The sequence below is a fragment of the Nelumbo nucifera genome, chromosome 3, assembly GCF_055504915.1.
Source record: "Nelumbo nucifera cultivar China Antique chromosome 3, China Antique-T2T, whole genome shotgun sequence".
Taxonomy (NCBI): domain Eukaryota; kingdom Viridiplantae; phylum Streptophyta; class Magnoliopsida; order Proteales; family Nelumbonaceae; genus Nelumbo; species Nelumbo nucifera.
In genome coordinates this window covers 97,070,769-97,085,338 of record NC_142651.1, presented here as the reverse complement: position 1 = coordinate 97,085,338, position 14,570 = coordinate 97,070,769, and the positions used below count along the sequence as shown (strand labels likewise).

Sequence of the window (14,570 nt, the reverse complement as noted above, 5' to 3'; positions counted from 1 at the left end):
AGGTTCCTTCTAATTTATTTGCATTAGAACAAATGTATAGGAATGAATACAAATGGAAAAATACAACTTCTGATTCACTATTCCTTCAAGTTTTAGTTTATTTTATTAAATAAACAAAATAAAATAAACCCCAAGATTAACGTAAACCAGAATTTGCACTAAATCTATTTGTACTACATACCAACGTTTTAAAAAACGACCCATAAACGGATTTTTAACGGTTTTTGGGTCAATAGTCCGATTGTCCAGTTCGAATGAATGGCCCGTTCTGACAATAAAATTAAAAAATAATTAAAAAAATAAAAAAGGTCAAAACCATTGAACGAATTGATAGGATGATGATTCAACTGCTCGAATCAACGATTTATTAATTTTTTCAACGATTTTTTATCAGATTCTAGGTTTTGGATAAAACGGAACCAATTGGTTAGACGGTCAGGGTCATTCCCCGTACGGGTGGGGATAAAAAATTCAGTCATTCTCCCTAAATTCAAATTGAAAGACAGATTGCAGATAAAGAGGGAATAACCCCCCAAAAACAATTTATGGTGTTCTCTTTTGAAGAATCAAAGAATAGAAATTAAAGAACCAAATAAGTAATTAAGCTTGGCCTTAACTTAATGCAGTCCTAATTGATCTCTTTGTTGGTGCAAACAATTAATTAAGCTTGGTACTTAGCTTATTCGGGTAAATTGTATCTCCCTCTCTCTCTCTCTCTCTCTAATGAACATGTATATATAATTAAACGACCACCAGAGATCAAGATCAGATATAGACGGAGAGGAGTTGGAGAAGTTGATGAGTTGTACTTTATGCATGTAACGATGTCGGGGGTGTTGATATTCAGAAAGAACGGCGTGGTGCAGTTCATCTCCAATCCAACCAAGGAATCATTCCAGCAGGAAGCAGAGGCAGAGTCAACTTATTTTGGGGTTGGAGGAGGAACGGCAACGGCACCGGGCGCCCGTCCACGAGTGTTGGTGTACGTCCCTTCGAACCAAGTTATCAAATCCTACGCCGAGCTGGAGCAACGCCTCCAGGAACTCGGCTGGACGCGCTACCACAACGGCCAGAGCCGGAGCTCCGACCTCATCCAGTATCACCGCTCTGATGCTTCAGCCCACCTCATTTCTCTCCCCACCAACTTCAACAACTTCAGCTCCATCCACATGTACGACATCGTCGTCAAGAACCCCTCTTACTTTCATGTCCGTCTCCTATGATCCTATATCTACGTGCCCTCATCATTCGTCATCCCATCTCCCATATTCTTGGAGTATGTTTGGGAGTGCACAATAAGTGCTTATTTGTGTCTGATTAACTGCTTATTCAATAGATTCAAAGTTTTCGTTTATTTTTAAGTGATTATCCAATAAGGTTTATTAATTAGAGTCCATTTGGCATGTTTTTTCATGCAGTTTTTCAGTTGTTTACAAGTCGGAAAGACCGATTTTCGGTCTATTTCTGTTTGGCGCACAAAAAAGATCTAATCGCCAAAAGACAGAACACCGAAAAGATGTGAAAAGTCCATTTTGGGCTGATTGAAGCTCTAAATGAAACTTTTTGCGTCTTTTGCATTTTAATCTCGCACGAAAATATGCTTGTCTGCCAAACAGTCTTCGGACTGCCCAGATCTTATGTCAAAAGCTCAATGCATAAAGATCTTCTCAAACAAATGTGCCAAACGGACCCTAACTTTCTAGCCTGTCTTGGCCCATCACGTTGCTTTTAAAATACCTATATTATCTATGTTTGAAATAAGTGATTTTTTACAAGGGCTTATTAAAGTAAGTACTTATTTTTAAGCATTTAATCAATAAGCACTTTTTTTTTTTAAATAATCACTCCTAAGCTAGGCCTTAGCTAGCCTTGCTCCGCTCTACCACTAATGGCACAACAGTGTTAAAGACATTGTTTGGCACTCGCGATGATCCTACATCTTCTCACTTTCTTTGGGCTTCTCGTTTGTTTTTTAAATACAATGTGATGGCGATGGCGATGGCCATGAGTTCACTTTTGCTAAAGACATTGTTTTAATGCATCATGGCCATTAGAGATGCAACTGTTGGGATTTTGTTAAAATTTTAATGGGCCCAATTCAAAACCCAAGTCCGAAGTAGTGTAAAATATGTTAATTTGGGCTAACTTGAGTTGCACCCTTAATAGTCATTAATGCAGAGTTCCGATCAGATAACCACAACACATTGTTGGCCACATTCATCTAGTCCCACATTGGAAAATGGGAATACATCTTGGATTATATATAGCTGATGTTCCTGTTGTGTGGCTAACTAAAAAGCTTTGATTTCTTGGTTTTAAGATTTTAATGATGTAGCCGGAGTAGGGGTGGCAACGAGCCCAGCTTTTCACAAGCTGCTCGAGCTCGGCTCGGATCGGTTTCAGCCAAGCTCAAGCCCAATTCAGTGGCTCGATTATTAAACGAGCCGAGCTCGAGCCTACTAGAGCTCGGCTCGTGAGGTTTGCGAGCCGGCTCGAATATATATATATATATATATATATATTATAATTATTAATTATTATAATTCTTAATTTTTTAAATATAAAATAAAAATAATTTTATATATAATTTTTATTTTTACAAAATATTTTTATAAAATATAAAACGAGCCGAGCTCGAGCATATGAACTCTTGACTCAAGCCAAACTCGAGCTCAAGGTTCTACCTCGAACTGAGCTTGAGCCTGGTACTATTCGACTCAACTCGACTCGAATCCACCCCTAAGCCGAAGCCTGTTGTGTACTGATTTTTCTTGATGGATAAACTAGAAAGACAACATTACAACAAAAAGAGAGGTTCTATACAACTAGGAGGATGGGCTACATGAGTCCTAGATCTATTAATATATTTGAACTTTACATTCACATGTAAAAGTAGGAATAAGAGACATAATTCTGTCCATCCAAACAGCTAAGGCTATATTTGGTTAAAATATAAATAAATTTGTACTTATGACAGTACAAATGATTTGAGTGTAAATTCTGATCTATTTTTGTTTTAAATTTTAACCTATTTTGTTTGATTGCAGTATAAATGAAGTAAATTAAGACATAAAACAGAATAAAGTAAAACTCAAAATAAAATTAAACAAAAATTTACATTTTTTACTTTTGCACTCCCATACATCTATACTAGTACAAATAAATTTACACTGCAACCAAACACAACCTGAAGATCAAGAAAGCCGAGACGATCCCGAGTTCAGAGCATCAATTACAATCTTTGCGTCGGGCACTATGAGAATAGAATCCCAACTTTGTTCCTGAGCCAAAGATAATGCATAGAGAAGCACAAAAAGTTCAGCTAGCAAATGTGAAGAACAGAAACCACGTTTGCCTCCTGCAGCCATTACAAAAGAGTTTGCTAGAGTTATGAAAAACACACAAACCAAAAGATATCTATACCTCCATCCTGTAATACCCCACTATCATAGCCATAATAGATCTCCACCTTGGCTTGAATTCTCTCAAGCATCACAGAATAGTTATTTCCCTCCACCTTCTCCAACAAAAGCCCCAATGGGCAAACTCAAATGCTGCAAACACCAATCAAGTCCAAGCAATGCTTGAACTTAGCCACAGGAAGAGGCTTTGTTAACATATCAGCTGGGTTATCTGTAGTACCAATCTTCTTCACAATGATATCTCCTTGTTCTACAACATCATGAACAAAATGGTACCTCACGTCAATGTGTTTTGCTTTCTCATGGTACATTTGATCCTTAGTCAGATGAATAGTACTCTAACTATCACAGTAAATAATAGTCACCTTTGGACCCAAACTGAGTTCACCAAACAAACATCTCAACCAAATAGCTTCTGTAACTGCAGTCACTGCCATATACTTAGCTTCAGTAGTAGATAAAGCAACTGTAGACTGTAAAGTAGCTTTCCAACTAACATCACAACCACCAATAGAAAATACATAACCTATGAGTGATCTTCTCCTGTCAAGATCACATGCATAATTTGAATCAACATAACCATCAAACTGTCACAACTCCTCCTAAACTCCAAACAAGTATCTGATGTACCTTTCAAGTATCTGAGAATCCACTTCATTGCCTGCCAATGTGTCTTGTTAGGGCATGACATATATCTGCTCACCATACTAACTACACGTGAAATGTCCGGTCGTGTGCAAACCATGGCATACATAATACTCCCAACTGCACTGGAGTAGGGGACATGTGACATATTTTTCTTCTTCATTTGTCTGTGGTGACAAATTTGCTGAAAGTCTGAAGTGGACTGCAATAGGAGTACTTACTGGTTTAGCATCTTTCATGCTAAAGCACTCTAAGACCTTTTCAACATACTTCTGTTGTGTCAAATACAATTTCACTACTTTTCGGTCCCTCTAAATTTCCATGCCAAGAATTTTCTTTGCTGCACCCATATTTTTTATTTCAAACTCACCACTCAACTGTGTTTTTAATTTGTTGATCTCAGATATTTCTCTTGTTGCAATGAGCATATCATCAACATAAAGTAGCAAGTAAACAAAAGAATCATCTGCAAGTTTCCTAAAATAAGCACAACTATCATACTTGCATCTAGAATAACCAAGAGCCACCATAAAAGAGTCAAATCTTCTATACCATTGTCTAGGAGACTGTTTTAAGCCATATAGAGATTTCTTTAACAAGCAAACATGGTTTTACATCCCTTCAACAACAAAACCCTCGGATTGATGCATATAAATCTGTTCATCAAGTTTTCCATGCAAGAAAACAGTTTTAACATCTAACTATTCTAATTCCAAATTATGCATGGCAACCAAAGCAAGAAAAACACAAATGGAGCTATGTCTAACAACTGGTGAGAAAACATCATTAAAATCAACACCTTGTACCTGACTGTAGCCTTTTACAACCAATTGTGCCTTATATCTAGCATCCTCTACACCTAGAGTACCTTTTTTTTTTTGAAAACCCATTTGCATCCAACAATCTTCTTTCCTTTAGGTGGTCTTACCAACTCCCAAGTCTGGTTCTTATGCAAGGATTCAATCTCGTCATGCATAGCTGTCAACCACTTAGTAGAATTAACAGATGAAATAGCTTCTACATAAGTATTGGATTTTATAACATCAACATTCTCTACAACTGACAATGCATAGGCAACCAGATTAGCATAACCATATCTCTAGGATGGTCTAATCTCTCTCCTTGTTTAACTTGTAGCAATAGAATACTGCTCCTCCTCCTCTTCTTCTTGTACATGTTCTTCTATCTCAGTAGAAATGGGCACCTGGACTGATGTAAGTTGAGGTGAGGAAACACTTTTAACTTCTAACTCCACCTTTTTTCTTGAACCTTGTGTTTTATTTGCATCACAAGAATTTGAAGACTTCTTTCTTGGGTTAAGCATAGCTGATTCATCAAAAGTAACATCTCTGCTAACTATGAATTTTGGTGATTTAGGATCAGGAAACCACAATCTGTATCCCTTCACTCCGGAAGCATAACTAAGAAATATGCACTTCTTGGTCCTAGGATTAAGCTTGCCTTCATTAACATGTGCATATGCCGGACAACCAAATATTTTCAAATTTGAATAATTAGGAGGGTTTCCAGACCATACCTCTTATGGAGTCTTACATTCAATGGCTATAGATGGAGATCGAATTACTAGGTGACAAGCCATATTAACTGCTTCCGCCCAAAATTCCTTTGAGAAACCAACATTTGACAACATGCACCTTGCTCTCTCTAGTAGAGTTCTATTCATACGTTCTATAACTCCATTCTGCTGCGGTGTTTTGACAACAATATGATGCCTTACAGTGCCTTCATTTTTGCAAAACTCATTAAATTCATTTTAACAAAACTCTAAACCATTATCTGTTCTCAACCGCTTGACCGGTTTTCCTGTTTGCTTTTCAAGCAAAGTTTTCCACTGTTTAAAAGTCACAAATACATCATTCTTATGCTTTAGAAAATAAACTCATACCTTCCTGGAGTAATCATCAATGATGGTAAGAAGATATCAAGCACCACCCTTTGATGGAACTTGTGAAGGTCCCCATAGATCTAAGTGAACATAATCCAAAGTGCCCTTTATCCTGTGAACGACTGTACTGAAACTGGTTATTTTCTGTTTCACAAAAACACAATGTTCACAAAAGTTAAAATTTCCTGTACTTTGGCTACAAAAAAGACCTCTCCTACTTTACATAGTAAGTCACCTTTCACTCATATGTCCTAGCCTCATGTGCCATAACTTGATGGTGTCAAACTCAGATAGAGATGATGTAGAAATTGCAACTAAACCTGTGATAGTAGTACCCTGTAGCACATACAGACTTCCTATCCTCATGCCTTTCATCACAACAAGAGCACTCTTATTGATTTTCAGAACTCCACCTTCAACTGAATATTTACATCCTTCAACATCTAGAGTGCCAAGAGAAATGAGATTTTTCTTTAAGTCTAGTACATGCCGTACATTTGTTAATGTTCTCACAACACCATCATGCATTCTGATTTAAATTGTTCATTTTCACATAGTTTGACATGAGGCATTATTACCCATCAATACAACTCCACCATTAATAGATTTGTAAGTGGAGAACCAGTCCCTGTTGGGACACATATGGTAGGAACAACCCGAATCTAGAATCCATTCATCCTTGGATCTGGTTCTATCATCTATCACTAAGAGAACATCCATATTCTCATCCTCAACCACACTAGCCTCTGTAGAGTTATTCTTTTTCTTTTCTTCATTCTGGTTTTTATTTTTCAACTTATAATATTCTGACTTAATGTGCCCTTTCTTGTGACAATAGTTACAGGTCAAATTCTTATGTATAGATTTTTATCTAGGCTTTGGTTTACTATTTGAGCCCTTATCCTTACACCTCCCTCTTGCAAACAATCCAGAGTCTTGACTATCACCCATATTCATAGTTAAATCTTTATCAATCACCTCTTTAGAGAGTAATACCTTTTTAACATCCTCTGTACTAATGGTGTATCTTCCATAGACGAGAGACTCTTTAAAAAACTTATACGAGGGTGGTAAGGAACAAAGTAACAAAAGGGCTTTGTCTTCATCTTCAACCTTAACATCAATATTTTGCAGGTCCAAGATAAAAGAGTTAAACTCATCAATATGAGATTTTATGGGTGTACCTTCAGCCATCCGAAATAGGAACAGTTGTTGCTTCAGGTAGAGCTTACTGGCAAGAGATTTTGACAAGTATAGAGACTCCAACTGTCGCCACAAACCTGTAGCAGTCTTCTCATGAATGACTTCTCGCAAAACTTTGTTTGATAGCAGCAACTGAATCGTGATTAGGGCTTTAAAATCTAACTCCTCCCATTCTTCATCACTCATAGTTGCAGGTTTCTTCTCCTTCCCATACAGAGCTTTGTGTAGTCCATCTTGACCCAAAATGGCACACATCTTGACTTGCAAAATACTGAAACTGATGCTACCATCGAACTTCTCAATATCAAACTTCATTGATGACATTATAAGTGCCAAACAAGAAATAGGTCTTTGATACAAGTTTGTTGTAGGAAAACCCAAGAAAACAGATTCGTAATGGCACTCAAATGAAAATAAAACATAGATAAAGAGAAAGCAAGCAAAGAGAACACATAGATTTACGTGGTTTAGCTTATAGCCTACGTCCATGGGCGAAGGAGGAACAAAAATCCACTATGAAGTAGGCAATGGAGAAGAAATACAGAGTTGTGCTCTCACAGAAAACCCTAAGCCCCAAATACACCCAATGTGTCACTCACTCCCACAAGACACAGGCATCTGTATACAAGAGAGAAAACCCCCGAAATACATGACTCTTCATATTCGGTTCAGACCTATAAGATGAATATGGATTGGGTCCATACTGCCGCGGGGTCGGTGCCCCCACACCCCCAATGGTGATTTGTGGTGGGCTATGGGCTTGGGCCACGCATCCACCACAAACCACTATGAAATTTTGCCTTTGGGTTTTTCTCAAATTAATTCGGAGTGGATTCATGAAGTGGGTTGCCACAAAGAATTCAAGACACAAACATAACACATTGGGTAAAGTTACTAGAGACACACTGTTAAGAACCCCAAATGCCCAGAATAGAATAAAACTTTAAGAAATAACCCAAAACGCCAGTTACCCAGGTAAGATAAATTCACTTATCCATGTTCTTTTGATTTTCAGATAAATTCAATAATATTTTTTTTATCTATAAAAAGTTAATATTACAATGCATAAATTTGGCATATTAAATTTTATAAACTGTTACTTAGGTGAAAAAATTAATTATCCACTTAAAAGAAAGATATCACTTAAACTAACTTTATTGTAGGCCTAACACTCAAGTTGGCAAATAAAAATTACTTTTCTGTTGATCAACTTCTCCCCTCCTATTTCTTGAAATACATGAGGGAATCAAGGCACTATTATATTTACATTTCATTGTAGGGGTGTTCATTATATTATTCAAACTATAAAACCGAACTGAACCAAACAGAATTTGTAGTTTGGTTCGATCTAAATTTAAAATGGTTTAGTTCGGTTTTACGAATTTAAAAAATGCAGTTTACGGTTTACAGTTTGGTTTATTAAATTTTATAAACCAAACCAAACTGTAAATCATATTAATATAAATATAATATACATGTATATATATATATATTGAATAATTAAATTTTAATTTTTACTTTTTAATTTCTCTCTCTTCTTCGATATTTGATGCACGATAGCCGATACCTGGCCTTTTTGGCTTTTCCTTTTCCTATGCTTTTGCATTGCAGTTTTACTTTTGTTTTGGTTTTCTTCTCAGAGAACACAGAGCACCAGTGATCGAATGACTGAAGCCACACGAAGGTCCGCCTTTGCGATTACCGCTGCGGTAGTTTTACTTTTGCGATTGCAAACACTGGCAATCGAATAGTTGAGCACAATTTTACTTTTGTTTTGTTTTACTTCTGTAGTTTCACTTTGCCACTACCGTTGCTTTCGCCATTGCCGCTGGTTGCTGTTGTCAATCAGACCTTCGTCGTCTGACTTTGCAATTGTGGTAAGCTCTCTCTCTCTCTCTCTCTCTCTCTCTCTCTCTCTCTCTTATTCTCATACAATGAAACCCTAACTATTCTCGCCGACTCACCGCTGGTCACTCAACCACTGTTGTTGCTCCCATCTCCCTCTCATGAGTGTCATCTCTCTTCTAACTCTAACAAAACACCCTAACCAAAATCCTCTTCCTCTGTTCTGTTCAACCGAACTCTATCCGCCCTAGGGTTTATTTTTTTTTTAATTATATGCTTTTTAGTTTATATATGCATGTTTTTAGAATTAGAAATTTAGAACGCAGATGTTCTATATGAGAATGTTTTTATTAATGTTCATATTTATTTAATTGATTGTTTTAAATGAGAATGCATATGTTTTGTATGAGAATTTTGGACAAAAAATTTAAGATTATTTTGTTTTTGTTATGCATTGTATATATTTAAATTTTCAACAATAAACTAATTTATTTTTATTGCAATTTTATTAACAGATTTGTATATAAAATATATTCTATTCTTCTTAGTTCAAAATTGTTTAGGTCATAATTGTTAATATAATTCATTATTAATAGATTTATGATTTATTTAGTTTTATTAATTAAATATATATATGGTTTATTAATTAATGAATTCTATAATGGTTTTCATATCTTATTTGTTTTACAATTAATAATGGTTTAGATGTCATGGATTATTCAAGATTGGCTTCAGGCATCTCCACAACCGCTTAATGTTGAAGAAAAGTTGGATGATGTTGGAAAAAATAGTGAGTGGTAGTATTTTGCTTTCTTCATTATTTCATGTTCATGATTTTAATACAATGATTTTATACGTGCCATTGTATCTTGATTTATTTTAATTTTCTTGGTATGGAGAAATTAGCACTATCACATTGTCCCCTATTGTGATTGAGGTAAGTATTCTTCATGCTTTTAGATATGTTGATGGGTGATTCATTTTGAAGCAATGTTTTAAAAAAACAACCTGGAACTGGAACCGTTTTGGCCACTAGTTTTTGGGTCGATGGTTTGACTGTCCGGTCCAAATGGACAACCCATTTTGACAAAATAAATTAATAATTAAAATTTAAAAACGACCAAAAACCATTGAACGGGTCAATTGGGTCGATGGTTTGACTGCCTGGGTCAATGGGTTATTGATCAATTCAACGGTTTTTGGCCAGGGATCGGGTTTAGGGTAAAATGGAACCGGTTGCTTGAACAGTTCTTGGGTCGAATGGTTAGATCGTCCGGGTCAATGGCGGTTCGAAAACCATGTTTTGAAGTGACCAAAACACTATCTTTTGGATATGTATTCTTTATGCTTGAGAGTTGCGAGTTCAAGAAAACACTTTCATGTTATATAACTCTGAATTTGTTAAACTCTATCATTTACGGTGTTATTTAGTTATTCTCCTATTGATATTGCCATATTGATATCTGATGAGGGGCATTTTAGTTAACCTAATTGATGGTGGACACGTGGACGCTATTAACAACATAGCGTCCCACTTAGCAAGACAGCTCGGCAGCTCAAGACATGGCAGTCAGCATTAGGTACATGGTCGAGCTAGAGCAACCTTAGCCCACAACATCTAGCATAGCAGAGCAGCTCGCCGAATTGACATGTGGCAGTCAGTATCTGGGGATGGCAATTTCCCCCATAAAACTGGGGCCCCGCCCCGCCCCGCCCCGAACGGGGTGGGGGCAGGTTTTGTATATAATTCCCCGAACTCACCTCGAACCCGAAGGTAAATTAGTAAAATATATATAGGTTTAATATTGATATTTAAAATATCTCTAAGTTTTCCCTAAAATTTTAAAATCATAGGATCCCATAATTTTATTTTTGAATTATCCCTAAAATATTATATTTAAATTCTAAAATACCCCCAAATTCCTAGATCCTATGTATAAATTGTCCATAAAATAGATATTTTTTAAGTAATTGCCTTGGAGCGGGGAAGATTCGGGGATTCCCCGTTCCCGATGGGGAATGGATTCCCCACCCTGCCTCCGGGGACGGGGCGGGTATGAGGCAAGGTATTGGGACTTCAGGGCGGGGACGGGGAGGCGGTGCCCCTTCCCAAACCCGCCCCGTTACCATTCCTATCAGTATCTGGTACGCGGCCGAGCCAGGGCGAGCTCAATCCTCCGACAGTTCCAGCTCACCCGAAATATCCCGAAGGCAACGCCTGCATAAGCGTTGTAGCCACAACACAGGGAGTGGTCCACCAAGTTGACTGCCTCAAGACCAGCAGGCAACTTGTAACCGCTGCACAGATCTAACAATCAACTGACTAGTACACCCCAGAATTTAGGAAACAACTCCGTACAAGGCTCAAAGACGTTAATCAACAACACCTGAACCTAGGACCACTTCAAAAGGTATGCACACATTAGCTCTCACTCTCTCCCAATTACTTTGATAGAACCACTCACTAACTTAAGCATCAAAGTGTCCTCCTAGGTAAAATTTACCCAAGCACTCTAACCTCTCTTTCATTTCTACAGATTTCAACTTGGGCCCTCAGCTCGGCACAATAACACGACTCATCACAGATTGAACCTGGCTCGAGCCACCTCATCAGACATGAGGGAGTGAACAGATTTTGTGCTTCATCTATTGGTGGGCATATTTTGTGCCTCATCAATTGGCGTCATCTATGGGAAACACAACAAAAGCCTGTGTTTTCTTTCATTTATCTCTTATTCCTCTCATTTTACTCAAAGAAACCTTTCAATGGCATCTTCAAGAAATCCTTCCACTAATAACATCAATGGCCAGATCCCAACCATCAGCATTGGCCAAATCGATGTTCCTCTACCACAAACGGAGAATGTGAATAGCCCCCCCCCCATCTATGGAACTAGCATCACCTCCCGCGATAGCGGATGCGCGACAGTTTAATGACCTAGTACGGTGTGTCAATACCATTACTGAACAAATGCGGCCGTGGGAGAATAGGTTTGTGTTTATTGTTGGATAATAGCAGCGGCCGTCCCAACAGTAGCCACATCAGCAACAACCACACCAACAACAGTCTCAGCAGCAGCTTCATCAGTAGTCTCAACAACTTCAACAACAATCTTAGCAGTGGTGTCAACCATAGCATCCGGTGATGTTCGGACAACAAGCACCAAAGGACAGTTAGCCTCATAACAACCAACAACCCCCACAATCCAACAATTCGAATCAAGAAGGTTTACCCCAACCACGAGTGCGTAGCCAAATCCATGCACCGAACAGAGAAGATACTACAACCCTAAATGAGCAAGGACTAGAAGAGAGCCAGGCGGAGGCCCCTGCTGAATCTAATGCAGCCAGCTCCACCGAAGGCACCAGAAAAAAGAAAAGAGCACACCATGTAGGAAGGAAGATACAACTCACCCGAGTAGGGGGCGAGGCTCGTATGGGAGAAGGTAGCATGGCAACAGGAAGAATAATTACCTTATCAGAACAACCCGGCTTGACTAGGAAACCCCTATCGTGTTGGAAATCCTTAGAGCTCCATGCCCTAAAAACTTCTGGGCACCCACCTTGGAATCCTACCGAGGGAAATCAAACCCGGTAAAACACGCTAACAGGTTTCAAGCTCTAATGCTCCTTCATGGAGCAAATGATGCTAGTATGTGTATAGCATTCTCCACTACCTTAAAAGAAAAAGCCTGGCTATGGTATTCAGGACTGGCCCTAGGATCCATAAAGAATTGGGACCAGTTCGCCTGACTCTTCATTAACCAATTTATCACTAGCACGCCACATTCAAAATCAGCTACATGCCTATTTAACATAGTTCAGAAGCCCAATGAACCACTTAGAGAATACATCCGACGCTTCAACATGGAACGGTTGTAGATTCCTAATTTAGATCCCTCTGTACAACTGATAGTAGCCAAAAAGGGCATCAAGCATCACAAGCTAAAATGGGAACTAGAACTCCACCCTCCAGCTACCATGGAAAGGTTCCTCACGGTTGCCCATGAATTCATTAAAGCAAAAGAAGTAGTAGGAGCAGAGATTGAAACGTTAGGAAAAAGGAAGCAGACATATGAAGAAACAAGCACAAGTCGAACCAGGCAAAGGAAAAGGTCACATCGTAAAAGTAGATCCCCAAGGAGAAGGCGTAACAGCTCGCCACGCCGAAAAAGAAGATCGCCAAACAGAAGAGCAGGGCAACGACTGGAAACACCACCCGCATACAACAGGGTATTTATGCCGTTGAACACTCGCAGAAAGGAGATTCTCATGCATATTCAGTCTAATGATTATGTGAAATGGCCTCCCAAGATGGGGAGGACCCCAGCACCAGAAACCCAAACAAGTATTGCCATTTCCACAAAGACTTCGGACATGATACTGAGAAGTGTTAGAACTTGAAGAATGAAATCGAGGACCTCATTAAGTGAGCTTACTTGAAATGTTTTATCAAGGATGAGCAAACTCATGAAGCGGAAGCTAACAGGGAAGCACCGCAGAGCAGCAAATAGCAGGAACCACCTGCCAAAAACCAACAAGCACTAGAGAAACATGTTAGAGGAACTATCAATGTGATCACAGGGGGCTCGATTATAGCAGGATGAACCTCATCTGTTGGGAGGAATGCAGTACATGAACTGGAACAGGAAGATAACCAGCTACACAAGCTCCCCCGAATAGAAGTCATTTATTTCACTAAAGATGACACGCGAAGATTCCAATACCCTCATAATGACGCTTTGGTGGTAAAATTACTCATCAATGATTTCAAGGTAAAAAGGATTTTGGTAGATTCAGGTAGTTCGGTAGACATCTTGTTCGTTGAAGCCTTCAAAAGAATGGAGCTGAGTAAGGCTGACCTACAGCTCGCTGATAGGATTCAGCAAGGAAGTAGTTCGCCCGATTGGCAGGATTAGGCTACTGATTGAAGCAGGCTCCCCCTCCCTACACAGCCCACCTGGAACATGATTTTCTAGTAGTAGCAACTTTGTCGCCTTATAATGCGATCTTAGGACGATCAATCCCTACACGCATTGCAAGTTGTGGTATCCACCTACCACCTAGCACTGAAATTTCCAACGGATACTGGGGTGGGAGTGCTACGTGGTGATCAGATAGAGTCTCGGAAATGCTACGTGGCCTCACTGAAATCCAAAGGTAAAATGATAGTCGACATCGACCTGGATCCTCCACCAGAAAACACTAAAGAAAGAGCTTGCTCGACCAAGGATATAGTAGCAGTATAGGTCTCCAAAACCGACCCTAAGAAAGTCCTATGAATAGGAGCCCACCTAAAAGATCCTTTGCGATTTGAATTGGTAAGCTTTTTATTAAAAAATCTAGATGCCTTCACTTGGTCGGCTACTGAAATGCCTAGTATAGACCCTAATCTAATAACTCATAAACTTAATGTGGACCCTACAGTTAGACCAGTCCGATAAAGGAAGAGAAACCTTGCCCTAGAAAGGTGGAACGTAGTGAATGAAGAAGTGGGGAAGCTACTAGCTGCAAACTTCATAGAGGAAGTCCAGTACCCGAGCTGGGTG

At 38.8% G+C, this 14,570-nt stretch overlaps 1 long non-coding RNA gene and 1 pseudogene across 1 annotated transcript; both read left to right on the top strand.

The window, feature by feature from the left end:
* The first annotated feature begins 824 nt into the window (after positions 1 to 824).
* Positions 825 to 1,223, top strand: LOC104586903 (flowering-promoting factor 1 pseudogene; annotated as a pseudogene).
* A 7,479-nt stretch (positions 1,224 to 8,702) lies between these two features.
* LOC104586875 (uncharacterized) lies at positions 8,703 to 11,550 on the top strand. Its single transcript, XR_733516.3, has 3 exons — positions 8,703 to 8,860; positions 8,968 to 9,053; positions 9,727 to 11,550. It is a non-coding gene; the product is annotated as an uncharacterized LOC104586875 (long non-coding RNA).
* The last annotated feature ends 3,020 nt before the right edge of the window (positions 11,551 to 14,570 follow it).